The 12196-nt window shown below is 27.5% G+C and overlaps 1 protein-coding gene across 2 annotated transcripts in view; it reads left to right on the plus strand.

The window, feature by feature from the left end:
* Nucleotides 1-10123: 10123 nt before the first annotated feature.
* LOC108747511 (S-adenosylmethionine synthase) overlaps nt 10124-12196 on the plus strand; it is a 15589-nt gene continuing 13516 nt past the window's right edge. For both annotated transcript variants that reach the window (XM_018485058.1, XM_018485057.1), the window contains exon 1: nt 10124-10323. The gene's annotated coding sequence lies outside the window, so the exon portion shown is untranslated. The remainder of the gene's footprint in view (nt 10324-12196) is intronic.

Consider the following 12196-nt stretch of genomic DNA (forward strand, 5'->3'; position numbering starts at 1 on the left):
CGCGGCAGCATTTTGCGGTTACAGGGTTTAGGTGTAAGTCGAGTTGCCTATCTGCCTATGGGGCACGCTTTACTGGTAATGTGGAATAAGATTAGATCGCAAATCCGGCGGGGAATGAGACAAGAAAGATTGAATTCTACATTCTGGTATAGTGTAAAATTCAGTAATATAATATGAAATATGTATTTAATAATACAAATATCTAATTTAATCTAACATAAATAATATTTAATGAATATTTAAAAATATATAATTATAAATATTTGTAATTATAAAATATATATTTATTATATGTATAGACAAAAATATTTACTTCATAAAAATATTTGCTTCTTTTTTTGTCTTTTATTTTTGCCCTTTGATTGACCTTTCGTGACATCTTAAGAATATACTTAAGACAGTCTTGAAAATAAGAATCGATTATGAATACCGACCATTATCTATATTGGCCGATTTTCAGTATCCTTTACCTCATTACCTCGCGCGCAGTCTAAATATTGATTGGCATTTTGACTTCACACGTGATAGTAAGCAAGAGGAAGGAGGAGAAAAAGCTGAAAATCAGTCAAAAACTCAATAGCATAATTACTTTAGACGAAAATTTAGTGGAATCTCGAAAAAAATACATACAGGCTGAATTCTTTCACAGAACTTTATTTTTGCATATGAATGAAGAGGGAAGAAGTTTACCATTATACTGTGTGCGCTAAAAAAAATAATTAAACAAATAGAGCCTATATATAAGATAATAAGATAATAAGATTCTATAATATATTAACACAAAGAAGGTTCTACAAAATGTTAACAAAATAGGTTCTATAAGATATTAATACAAAAAAAGATAATAAGATAAGATAGTAAAATATTCACGAAAAATATTTAAAAATAAGTTTTGTTCGAAAATTAAAAAAAATATTTATAAAATTATATCTCAAAAACTAATGGTCAAGGACACATAAAAAATTATTTTGTAAAGAATTTAATAACTTTTAATTTTTATAAGGGTTATTTTATATGTGAAAGTAGCCAAATCCGAGATATTTACGAAAAAAGTGCAAAATATCATTTCATTTTTTAAATAACCAAAAATATGTCTTTAAAAAAATTCTATCACGGAAAATATTGATCCTACAATCTTAAAAAAAAAAATTGTTTATAATTTTGTCAGCTTTCTTTTTGATAATGACATTTATTTCAATAAAATCAGTACTTTCAGAGATATTTTTAACAAACCGCATTTTTGGTCAATTTTTTGAAGCTGTAAAATTTTCCAATTATTCGGACAGTGAAGATTTTTAATATATCTCATAATGCCTCACACACATAAATCTTCGTATAGCGATAATGTCTTAATTAGGCGTCCAATTCTAAGAACTGCACGTTGTTTCTTCGTACAAAGTACTACTCTGTGGACTACTGTTTTAGTACAGATTGCACAGCTTTTTTACAAGAAGCAAATGTTGACGATGTGACACCCACCAAACGAGAATAGATTAAAATGAATTAAAATTTTTTTAATGCATACTTTAAATCCATGAAAATGGATTGAATGGATTGAAATGGATTAGATCCGAGCTGACGCTAGTTTAGTATTCTGAAAAATAAACACTCATATTTAATGGTTACAAATTTTATTTCTAAAACATTTATAATAATTATACCTGAAATTAACCACTTCAAATTAGTATTAAAAAACGCACTTTAGTGGGATTCGAAACCTGGAATCGACCTCTGGATTATGAATCTTCTATGTTATCCGCTACACCATTTCTTCAATTGGTAAATGTGTTATTCATTCTCTACTTCAATTACGACCAGCTAAACTAGTAACGAAATTATATATAGATATAATAAAAATATCATTAACAGATATAATAAAATATAACAATACAATAAATATAAATATATACAATTTATATTACTATGAGACAACATCGAATAATCTAATCTTGCTTAATCGATGCCACGCGCCGTGATTAGCTTAATATTCGAGCTGTGTTCGACTTGGTTTGCGAGTGTTCACATCGATCATTCATTTTACTTCTAATCAAAGAGAAACAAATGAGCATAGCTTAATTATTTTTACGTTACAACTTTTTTTAACTTAGTTGGATTAAGACGAGAAATTTCCTACTTATAATTTTGAATAATTTAAGTAGCATTTATGATCCATTTTTAAATAAAATTTTTTTATTTAATCAGATTGAAAAACGGCATTTCAGAATATTGAATTGAGCAGTATTCACGTTACATAGAAATTGCTGACAATATTTTTGAATTTAACTGAATTAAAAAAACTACTTCCTATTCACAATTCTGAATTGAGTAGTATTCACAATGTATAGAAAAATGCTAATATTATTTTTAAATTAAAAGGCATAGAGATATGTTCTATGCAATTCCTATAAATGAATAAAAATGCATTTAGGATTGAAAAGGATACATTTTAACATTCATAATATTTCTGAAAATCTGAATTTATTTTAATCCATTTCAATCCATTCTCGTTTGGGTTGTTACAAACTTTAAAACAAAATAATGACAAAAATACTGACGATATAGAAAACATTCCTTGGATTACGATTCCATATGTTCAGAACATATCGGAAAAATTTAAAAACATAACGAAAAATTTAAATGTTAAGTTAGCTTTATATATAATCTCTATAAAATGAGTAAATTTATTAAAGTATACAAAGATGTGCTTCTAATTGAATCAAAGAAAAATGTAGTGTATCAAATCTCATGTAATGATTGCGACGCGACTTATGTAGGACAAACGGGTAGAAAACTTAAAATCAGAGTTTCAGAACATAGGAATCACATAAATAGAAACATCACTGCCTAATCAGTAATTACAGATCATAGATTGCGTCACGATCACGAATTTAATTGGACGAATCCTAGATATCGAAAAATATTTAAATAAACGCTTAACATCCGAAATGTTATTTATCAAACTGCAAAAAAATAGCATAAATTTACAATCAAACACGGAATGCCTTAATTATGCGTACATTGAACATTATGTGAACATTCTGAATAAATTTCAACTCTCATGCGTTAATATTATAACTTTACATGACTCCTAGTAATATTTTGTTTTTACATATATGTATATAATAGAGGTATTTATTTATTAATGTTTCCTTCGTATTCTCGCAAATAATTTTTAAATTATAACGATTCTGACGCTGATCACAGCTACAATTGTATCTCATAAAAATTCTGTAAAATTGACAAAGAAACTTGCTGAATTTTGTAATAAAATTTCACGCTCCTGTTCTTCAAATAAGTCTTCGTAATTTCAGCTAATATTTCAGCTAATAATATTTAAAATATCAATTCTTAATACCTCATAGGCATCTGTTTTTCCATTGTAATCATCATCGGTTTTGGACCATGATGAAACCTTTGGAAATATGCAGCTGAGTAGGGACTCGTCTGATACGCAGAAGAGTGGAAACCTTATTTTTCTTCGTTAATCTCGCCGAGGATGACCCCAAGAGATGATCGAAACATTCGAGTGTACAGCAAGTCAAATACAATTTATATATACATATAATCAATAATTGTGTTTAATTAAGTACCGCACCGAACTTTCATTTTCTACATTATTTTAATTTCGAGAGTTCATAACTAGTAATTCTTAAAAATTAAAAATATTCAAACGACTGATAAGAAATTTAGTAAAGTTTGAATATTCAAACTACAACATAAAAATTTAAAAAAATATGATTAGAAATTGATTTAACTGTGGCTACAAATTCAGACAATATTCTGTCTGAAAATTCAGGCAATGTAACTGTAAAAACATTTCAACTTTTTTTCTGAATTTTAAGGCAATTTTTTACAGTGCAATAATAAATTTTAATTACAACAAGATATTTTGAAATTTTATGTCAATAAACATTAAGAAATATAACTATATATAAGATTAAACAACGCAATAATAAATAGTACGAAATAAAATATCAATGTAAAATATCTTTACTTCTTGATTACATTTATTAAAAAATTAAATATATATATAACAAATCGAATATAGAATAACGAATGCAAAGTAGTAAAGATAACATAATCATTAAAACACATATATATATCAAGTGCCACATATATGTATCTGCCAATAGAATTTATGTGCTCTTATTCATGGATCACGAGTTGCATAGTAAAATGTGATATACAATGAGAAACAGGAAGTTTGCTCATAAGCTTATCATTAATATTGCATATTTTTTATAAGTAATTCGAACAAACAACTTTCCATGGATTATGTATTGCAACAAAGTGGCATTATCATACATATCATTGAATTCATCAAAGTATGCATCATTCATAGCTCATTGAAAAATATGAATTTATTCTAAATTGCAAACAAATTTTGTATCAGCAGAATTTAACGTAATTTTATTTTAAAAATATAAAAAAATTAATGTCAAATACAGTTTGATACAAATTACGTTAGTTTACAACAAAATCTTTCTTATACATTTTTAAATGTTTGATGAAAAAACCAACTCTTTCACAATATTTAATTTTCTTGTAAAAAAAATTAACAGCCCTTGTTCAGCTACCCCTCCCCCTCCCCCCACCATGTCGAAATAAAAAAACGCATAGCTCAGAATTAGGAGCAATTTATGAATTTCCAAAACCCCGCAAAAAAATGAGCTCGTCCCGGTTAGCAGGAATCTTAATTTAAAGATGGACGTCCACACAGCCCCCCTCGCCTTAAAATTAACAATAGGAAATCAGTCCAAGCTCAGAATTAGGAGCTCTTTATGAGTTCTTAAATCAGTGCTCTTTCGATTTTTGAGCTCCATCCCTTATCCCCAAAACAATCCCAAGATTAGTCTACACTCAAGAAGTAGGAGAAGCCCGGGCAAAATGGACGCCCTAGGTAAAGCGAATAACTTTTATTTATTAACGCTAACTTTTATTATCTGAAATTGCGCTATAAGTCTTAGCAATTGAAAGAACGATCAACCAGCGATGCTATGAGAGTAAACAACATATGATTGCGTTTGTGTTTAATAAAGATATACAGAAAATTGAGTGTTTTCTTGAGATTTTTTCTTAGGTACGTAGCTTAATTATTATCTGTAATTGTTCCTTAACCATTATAAAATTTTTTAATAAGAATTCTGTGTCTTTAAATGTGTATTCGAGTTTAAAATTTTTCACTTGATGCTTCAACTTATTCTAACCTTTCCAAATTCGCGCCAGGTAAGCCCTTTGGGCAAAACAAGTGAGGACAAAGCGGATGATCCATCCTCTTTAGTCGGTATATGATTACAATGAAAATACTGGGAATATAGAGGGACAGACGATTTATTGAGTGGCACGTGTTTATGTACATCTCATTTTTGTTTATTTTTTGCCACAATGCAGTATGATGATTTGTTTATGACAGATCCAATGCAAGTCATTGCACCAAATGGACCTATGAAGGCTGCACTACAAATAGAGGATTTGGTAGCTATTTTTGTGACGATTGCCAAGACTGATTCTAATTTTTTAGATTTCATTTGAATTGCTCGAGTGATTCATTTGCTTTGCTCAGGAGGGTCAGGCAAAGCGGATGGTTTCTCTTTTTTTATGTTTTAACTAAACGACATATTAATGTTCAAATTTGAAAATTTTTTTTTATTTTACTTTAAAGTTAAATTATTTAAGAGATTTATGAAAATAAAAATAGTTTCTGATCTCAATTTTAATTGTATCATTTTTTTCTTCTCAACCTTAACACGTCCGCGCTGGATATATATATATATATACTATATATATATATATATTGGCAACTATTTGTACCAATATGAGAAAATACGTAAAAAATTCTGAAAAAATTTTCAGAACTTTATGAGAAGAAAATAAACAATTTTTGTTTGTTACTGTTTTTCTGTAAAGCTGACAGTACTTGAGTGAAAAATTATTAAAAACGAATATTTAGCGATTTTTAGTAATTAATATCTTGTTAACTATTGCGAAAATTGCAAAATGGTAGAGAACTTTTCGACTCAGTTTAGTGAGGTTTATCTACGGACGAAATATTTAGCGATTATTCTGTATATTTGGTACAATTTATCACGATAAATTACACTGTATTGATAGTTACAATAGAAAAATTGTAGTAAAGAAAATATTTGTTTATAATATTTTGTGTATTAAAAGAAATATCAGATTATTTACGTTGTGATATTTGGAATTTAATTCTATTAATATTCACAACTAATACAAAATAGCATAAATAAAACGAATAATAAATAGTAAGCACACTAATCAAATAATTTTTAGCGACATATATTAAACACAAAATTTTCAAATTTAATTTTCTTAAAAACAAGAATCTCGTAGAAAAAGATATAGTTTATTTTTTCGCTTTATTTTACATAATTGAATTACTTTCAGTTGAATCGAGAGAATTACACTCCCATGTATCTTAGACTTCATTTAGAGTCTTTGCACTAAAGAATTAATGAACTCAAGATCTATCTACTATCCAGTATCCAGAACGTATAACTTTCAAACTAGTCAGCATTTTAATGATCAGTACTCAGTTATCTGTTGTTACTGATGCAGATTATATTGCACACTTGGTTTTAAATATTAAACTGCTGACAATATAGCTACGCTGAAGAAATTTTTCCTTGTATTTCATAAATATTTCGTCCGAATATTAATTATATCTTGTGTTTTAATTATATTTTGCTACAATATAATGATGTATATATATTGTATATATATATAGGGTGTTTGAAAAGCAATGAGAAATCTTTCGCATAGGAGCAGAATGGATTAAACTGAGAAGGAAAATCCTCTACTATTTTACGATTTTAGCAATAATTAATAAGATATTAATTGCCGAAAATTGATTTTCAATAATTTTTTACTCAAATAGTATCAACTTTACAGAAAACTGTAAGAAACAAAAATTGTTTATTTTCTTCTCACAAAATTCTGAGAATTTTTTTTTAATTTTTTAATACCGTATTTTTTTATATTGGTAAAAATAAGAAAATCAGTCGATAAAAAATTGATAAAAATTCTGAAAAAATACTTATAGTTTTATGAAAAAAAATAAACTATTTTTGTCTCTTGCAGTTTTTCTGTAAAGTTGATAGTATTTGAGTAAAAAATTATTAAAAACCAATTTTCGACAATTTTTAGCACTTAATATCTTATTAACTATTGCTAAAATCGTAAAATGGTAGAGGACTTTTCTTCTCAGTTTAGTCCATTTTACCCCTATGAAGATTTATATTTACTTTCCAAACATCCTGTATATGTATTAGTAAATAGCTTTTAAAATTTACAAATAACTATGAATATACGTAAGAACATTGCGAAAAAAATGTAATATGTGTTTAGTAAACGTCTGAGAAATTTTTTCTAAAATTTCCCTTTATATTAAATATTTAAGAAATTTTTTTTCTTCACAAAAGAGCTTCCTTTTAAGTTGAAAGCTAAGCTTGAAATTTATTACAAAAACACTTTTTAACACTAAAAACATTATTACTTGCTTCCACTAGAGCCAGTTCCATTATCAATGTTTACAATAATACGTTTCATTAGAATAATTTTAGAATAAATAACATATTTCATTTAAATAAAAAAAAATTATTTAAAATCAAAAACGGTCTCATGCGACATCATGACACCAGCTAACTAAATCACTGTAGATGAATTCAACTCTGATGGTTACACACAGTTTATGTACATTAATTGCGATAGATGAAATCAAAAGTTTCGTCATATTGATTATCCCCCTTCTTCGGAGATTGTTTTGCGTTAAAATAATCTTCGGTGAAGACATATTAAGTGCAATATTACAAGTATTACAACACTGCAATGTGCAATGTTATAAAATTATTGCTTACTGTTAATCTTTTTACGAGATTAAAGAGTTATTTACAAAGCAGAACCGATAAACAGAGAACATATGTTATACTGGGAACATGTGTTATATTTTTTATAACATTTGACGCCATCGGTTAAAAATAAAATGTATTCTTCTCGAACAATTTTCGAAATGTTCATAGTCGATTCTTACATTTAAGACTATCTTAAATCAATCTTAAGATGTCGTAAGTCAATACGAGGACTGTATTAACATCTTAAAACATTATATTTAAGATGGTTTAAAAAAAAACGGACTATGAATATTGCTCCATGTTTCGCGTTTCATAGTTGTAGACATTGCGGAACGAGAAGCAGAGAAACGACAGAAAGCGCTAAAACTCATTGGCACATACAAAAACGCAAGGCTGTAAAACGTAATCAATAAACGAATTGCCCAATCACGGTAGAGACTGTAAAGGGCTTGGTAAAAATCGCCTTTACTGTCTACGTTTTTGTATATTTATCATTATCCAATGTGCCATGGGCTTTATGGGAGCTCGCGTAGTTGCGACTGAAATGTTCTAAGTCTTGTTTGTTTAAATCTATCCTATCAGTCATATTAGGCAAATATCTTATTTTATTTACCAGAATATTGATAAAAACCAAATATTTTATCTTTATTAAAGAGATATGAACGTAAGAAAAAACACATAGCACACCAAAATGTTAATTATTTAATGGTTTAATTTTAAAATGCTTATGTGTGCGAGACGAAATGTTTGGTACAAAAACACAAAATACTTCTAGATTAGATTAACAATTGCAACTACGGCTATTACTTAACGGTTATCTATGACTTGTAATTGCCATTACAAAAATTATAATTTGTAATTGCAGAAAAAGACAGTTTATTTTTAATTTGTTAAAGTTCAAAGCTGCCGCCTCCCCTCTCCCCTACTAATTATTTATATTTACTGCATTTACTACATTTATTACTAACGGTTACCTTTATAATTAATGAATGCTGTTTATTCCATTGAATGGTTAAAAGATCAGTTCTATTTATAATAAGTATCAAAGATATTGAGTGATAATCATTATCGCGTTTAAACTTAAGTGCTAGTCATCACGCAATCATTTCACGTTCATTAATATGATTCACAACTCGTCACTTATGAGTAACATATATGATGTATAAAATGATCAGCAACTTTAACGTCATTAACACTTCAAATGATGGGCAACTTTGTGATTACAACATGTTAGCCGTGTATTACATATTATGTTTTTCCACGAGTCAAATTGTTAAAAAGAAGTACACAAGATTTATCATATGCAAAATTGTCAATAACAAAGTACATGTATATATAACATTTTATTACAAGAAAATAATTGGAAATTTGAATATCTCACTTGCTTGCACATTTTTTAATTACTGATTTTAAAGTTCTCACATTTGAAAGGTTATATACTTCCGCAAGTACAGAATTTATTTTTATTATAATTGAAAGTAATTTTTTCACAATTGAGAATAATTTATTTTTTGAATTATTACGTTTTTACAAAGATTGTTGATGCCTACGGATGCTTCGTAATTCTTATTTGTAAGCATCTGTAAGCAAACCATATATATTTCTAATTCGAAACTTCCAAATTCGAAATTTAACAGTTTCATAGATTACGAATTTTAAAAATACTCGCTTCAGATCTTTTTAGTTTCATGAAATTTAGTTTAAAGCTATTTAGTTTGCCAGATTGTTGCATTCAAGAATGCTTGGTTAAAAACTGTTTTATTTTATAGTTCTTTACCAACAACACAAATGTTGAGCAATTCTGAATAATTTTAATTACATAAATAAATTTAGATAAATTCAGCTTCTATTCATGTATAATTCTACATCCAGCAAAACCAGTTATATTGCAAAAATAAAAATATGAGATCCCTTATATTCTGTAATTCTTAACAATAGTGTCAGTATCGTTATATTATCGTTACGCAACTTTTTTACCACATATTATAATATCTGCGCAACGATAATGTCAACATTGTCGTTAAAAGTTATAGAATAGCAAAACTATACAGATTTTAAATTATATTTCCATCGCTCCAAGAAAAAAAATAAGACCATAAACACTTGTGCAATTTGCTGCTAACTGATGTCATTCTAATACAGTTGCGATCCCACTCCAAGAGTTTTTCGATTCGCTAAGCGATATATAAAAGTCTAGCCAGTTTGCACACTCTTGCATAGTGTAATTCTGTCGAGTGACGACGTAACGAGATAACGTTCGTCTCTTCTGAATATTGTGCTCGAATATTGCAACTTCGTGGAAAATTTTATTCTTCTTATGTCCTGTGCGAATTAGATTTCCGGCTGTGTCAAAAAAACGTGACGGCGCTACAAAAGACGCGGATTCAGCATATTTCTAGTTGGGACTCAAAGAAACTTGAATCACATAGTAAACACTTGACCAGTATTATCGGTAAGTATCTAGGCCGGATAGTTTCTATTTATACATTACAGTAATAATGCCCGCTAAAACACAAAATCATAATAAGATCAAAATGATGTCAGATAGAAGTTATTTTATCAAAAATCATAATAATATCTTTCGATACACTTTTGATGAAAATTTTTTAATGAAGTTTTTGATATAACAATGATTTTTAACTAACTTCCTTTTTAATAAAAGATCAATTAAAATTCTTAACATAACAATGGTTTTTAAGTCATTTAAAATAAGTTAATTAAATTATCATATTGTCATGTCAAGAATTTATCCAAGTAGAACACAGAAGTCATTATAATATCAAAAGATCATGATCTTATTTGTCATTTATAAGTTCATTTTTAAGTATCAAATGACATCATGATAACATCCTATGATATCATTATAACTTAATTATGACTACAAAATCTTCATCAAAAGTGTAGTGTGTCGAATAATCACTATGATTATTTCTGAAATGACTTTTATTTTATGTTTCTTTTTTATCTTATTTTGTGATATACCTGGTTATAAGGATAAAATTCTGGATTTGAAACATTTCAGCTTTGTGTTCACAATATTAAAAATTATTCCGATTTATTATATCTCTCCGAAATTATTATATCTCGGAGCGATTAATTTTAACATTAAGAACACAAAGTTATGTTAAACATGAGGATTATGTAGATACAGATGATTACTTTTTATTTTTTAATTTTCGAGATCACTCCATACATGATGCAATGTTAAAAACTTCGATAACGTTTCCAAGTGTAACGTATGACAGGGCAAATCCTAAAAGTGATTATTCGTCGTAAAGATCATAGTTTAATGTTGATAAATCAGCAGGAACGTTATAGTATATCAAAATAAATTGTAAACTTATCATAGTGTCCTTCGAGCTTAGATTAGATACATATTATATGTTCCCGTTTAATAAACTTTAAATTTCGTACACTCGAAAGTTGGGGGTTCACATTTAAAAATATCAATACTTCATTTATAAATCGAAAAAAATTGCAATAATAATTCTAATAATCCTTCGATAATTGAAATTGTGAAAATTAAATTAAATCTTAACATAACTAGAAATAAATTTATTCGCAACTATACAAAATCAATTTAACGAGAAAAACAAATAATTGTTTAAAAATGTTGTCTTAAAATATTGGATAGAGCTTTCAATGCAAGAACTACAGCGGTTAATAAATATTTGCATAAAAATGTTTGTTAATTTCTCACATATTCTCTTTTTCGTATAACAATCTAGCAACAGTCGCAAGCAAAAAACAATAAATTTTATTATTGTACAATAACATTTATACTTCAGCAATGATTTTCGCTATGACATAGGAATGCAAATAGAATATTTCATATTAGAAATATCCTGGGTATCTCATATTACGATTTCCACGCCTTACGATTTTATAATCAAATCTAACTTTTGTAATTAAGCAATTCATATTTTTCTTACTTTATCATTACATGAAGAATTTATTGCCAAATATTTACTTATTAAATAGTAAACAAGATTTAAAGGCTCGTCTCAATAAAACTTGAAGACATCTAAATTCTAAAATCTTTTTTTACAACGACTATATGATCTAATAATGAATTTTCCACTAAATAATTTTTAATTCAAAAGCAATGAATTCATGGTGGAATCAATAGATAGCGTTTTTATTAATTAGTTTAGCAGAAACGCCACTATTTCATATTAGGTGCTTATCTTATAATAGGGGGTTTTCCTCTATATATTCATGCATTTTTTACCGGGGTTGTCAAAATATTTAGCAACAAATAAAATATTTGATGTGTGCGTGTGTGTGTACATATATATATATATATATATATATATATATATATA

Source organism: Trachymyrmex septentrionalis, unplaced genomic scaffold (assembly GCF_001594115.1).
Source record: "Trachymyrmex septentrionalis isolate Tsep2-gDNA-1 unplaced genomic scaffold, Tsep1.0 scaffold2, whole genome shotgun sequence".
Classification (NCBI taxonomy): Eukaryota; Metazoa; Arthropoda; class Insecta; order Hymenoptera; family Formicidae; genus Trachymyrmex; species Trachymyrmex septentrionalis.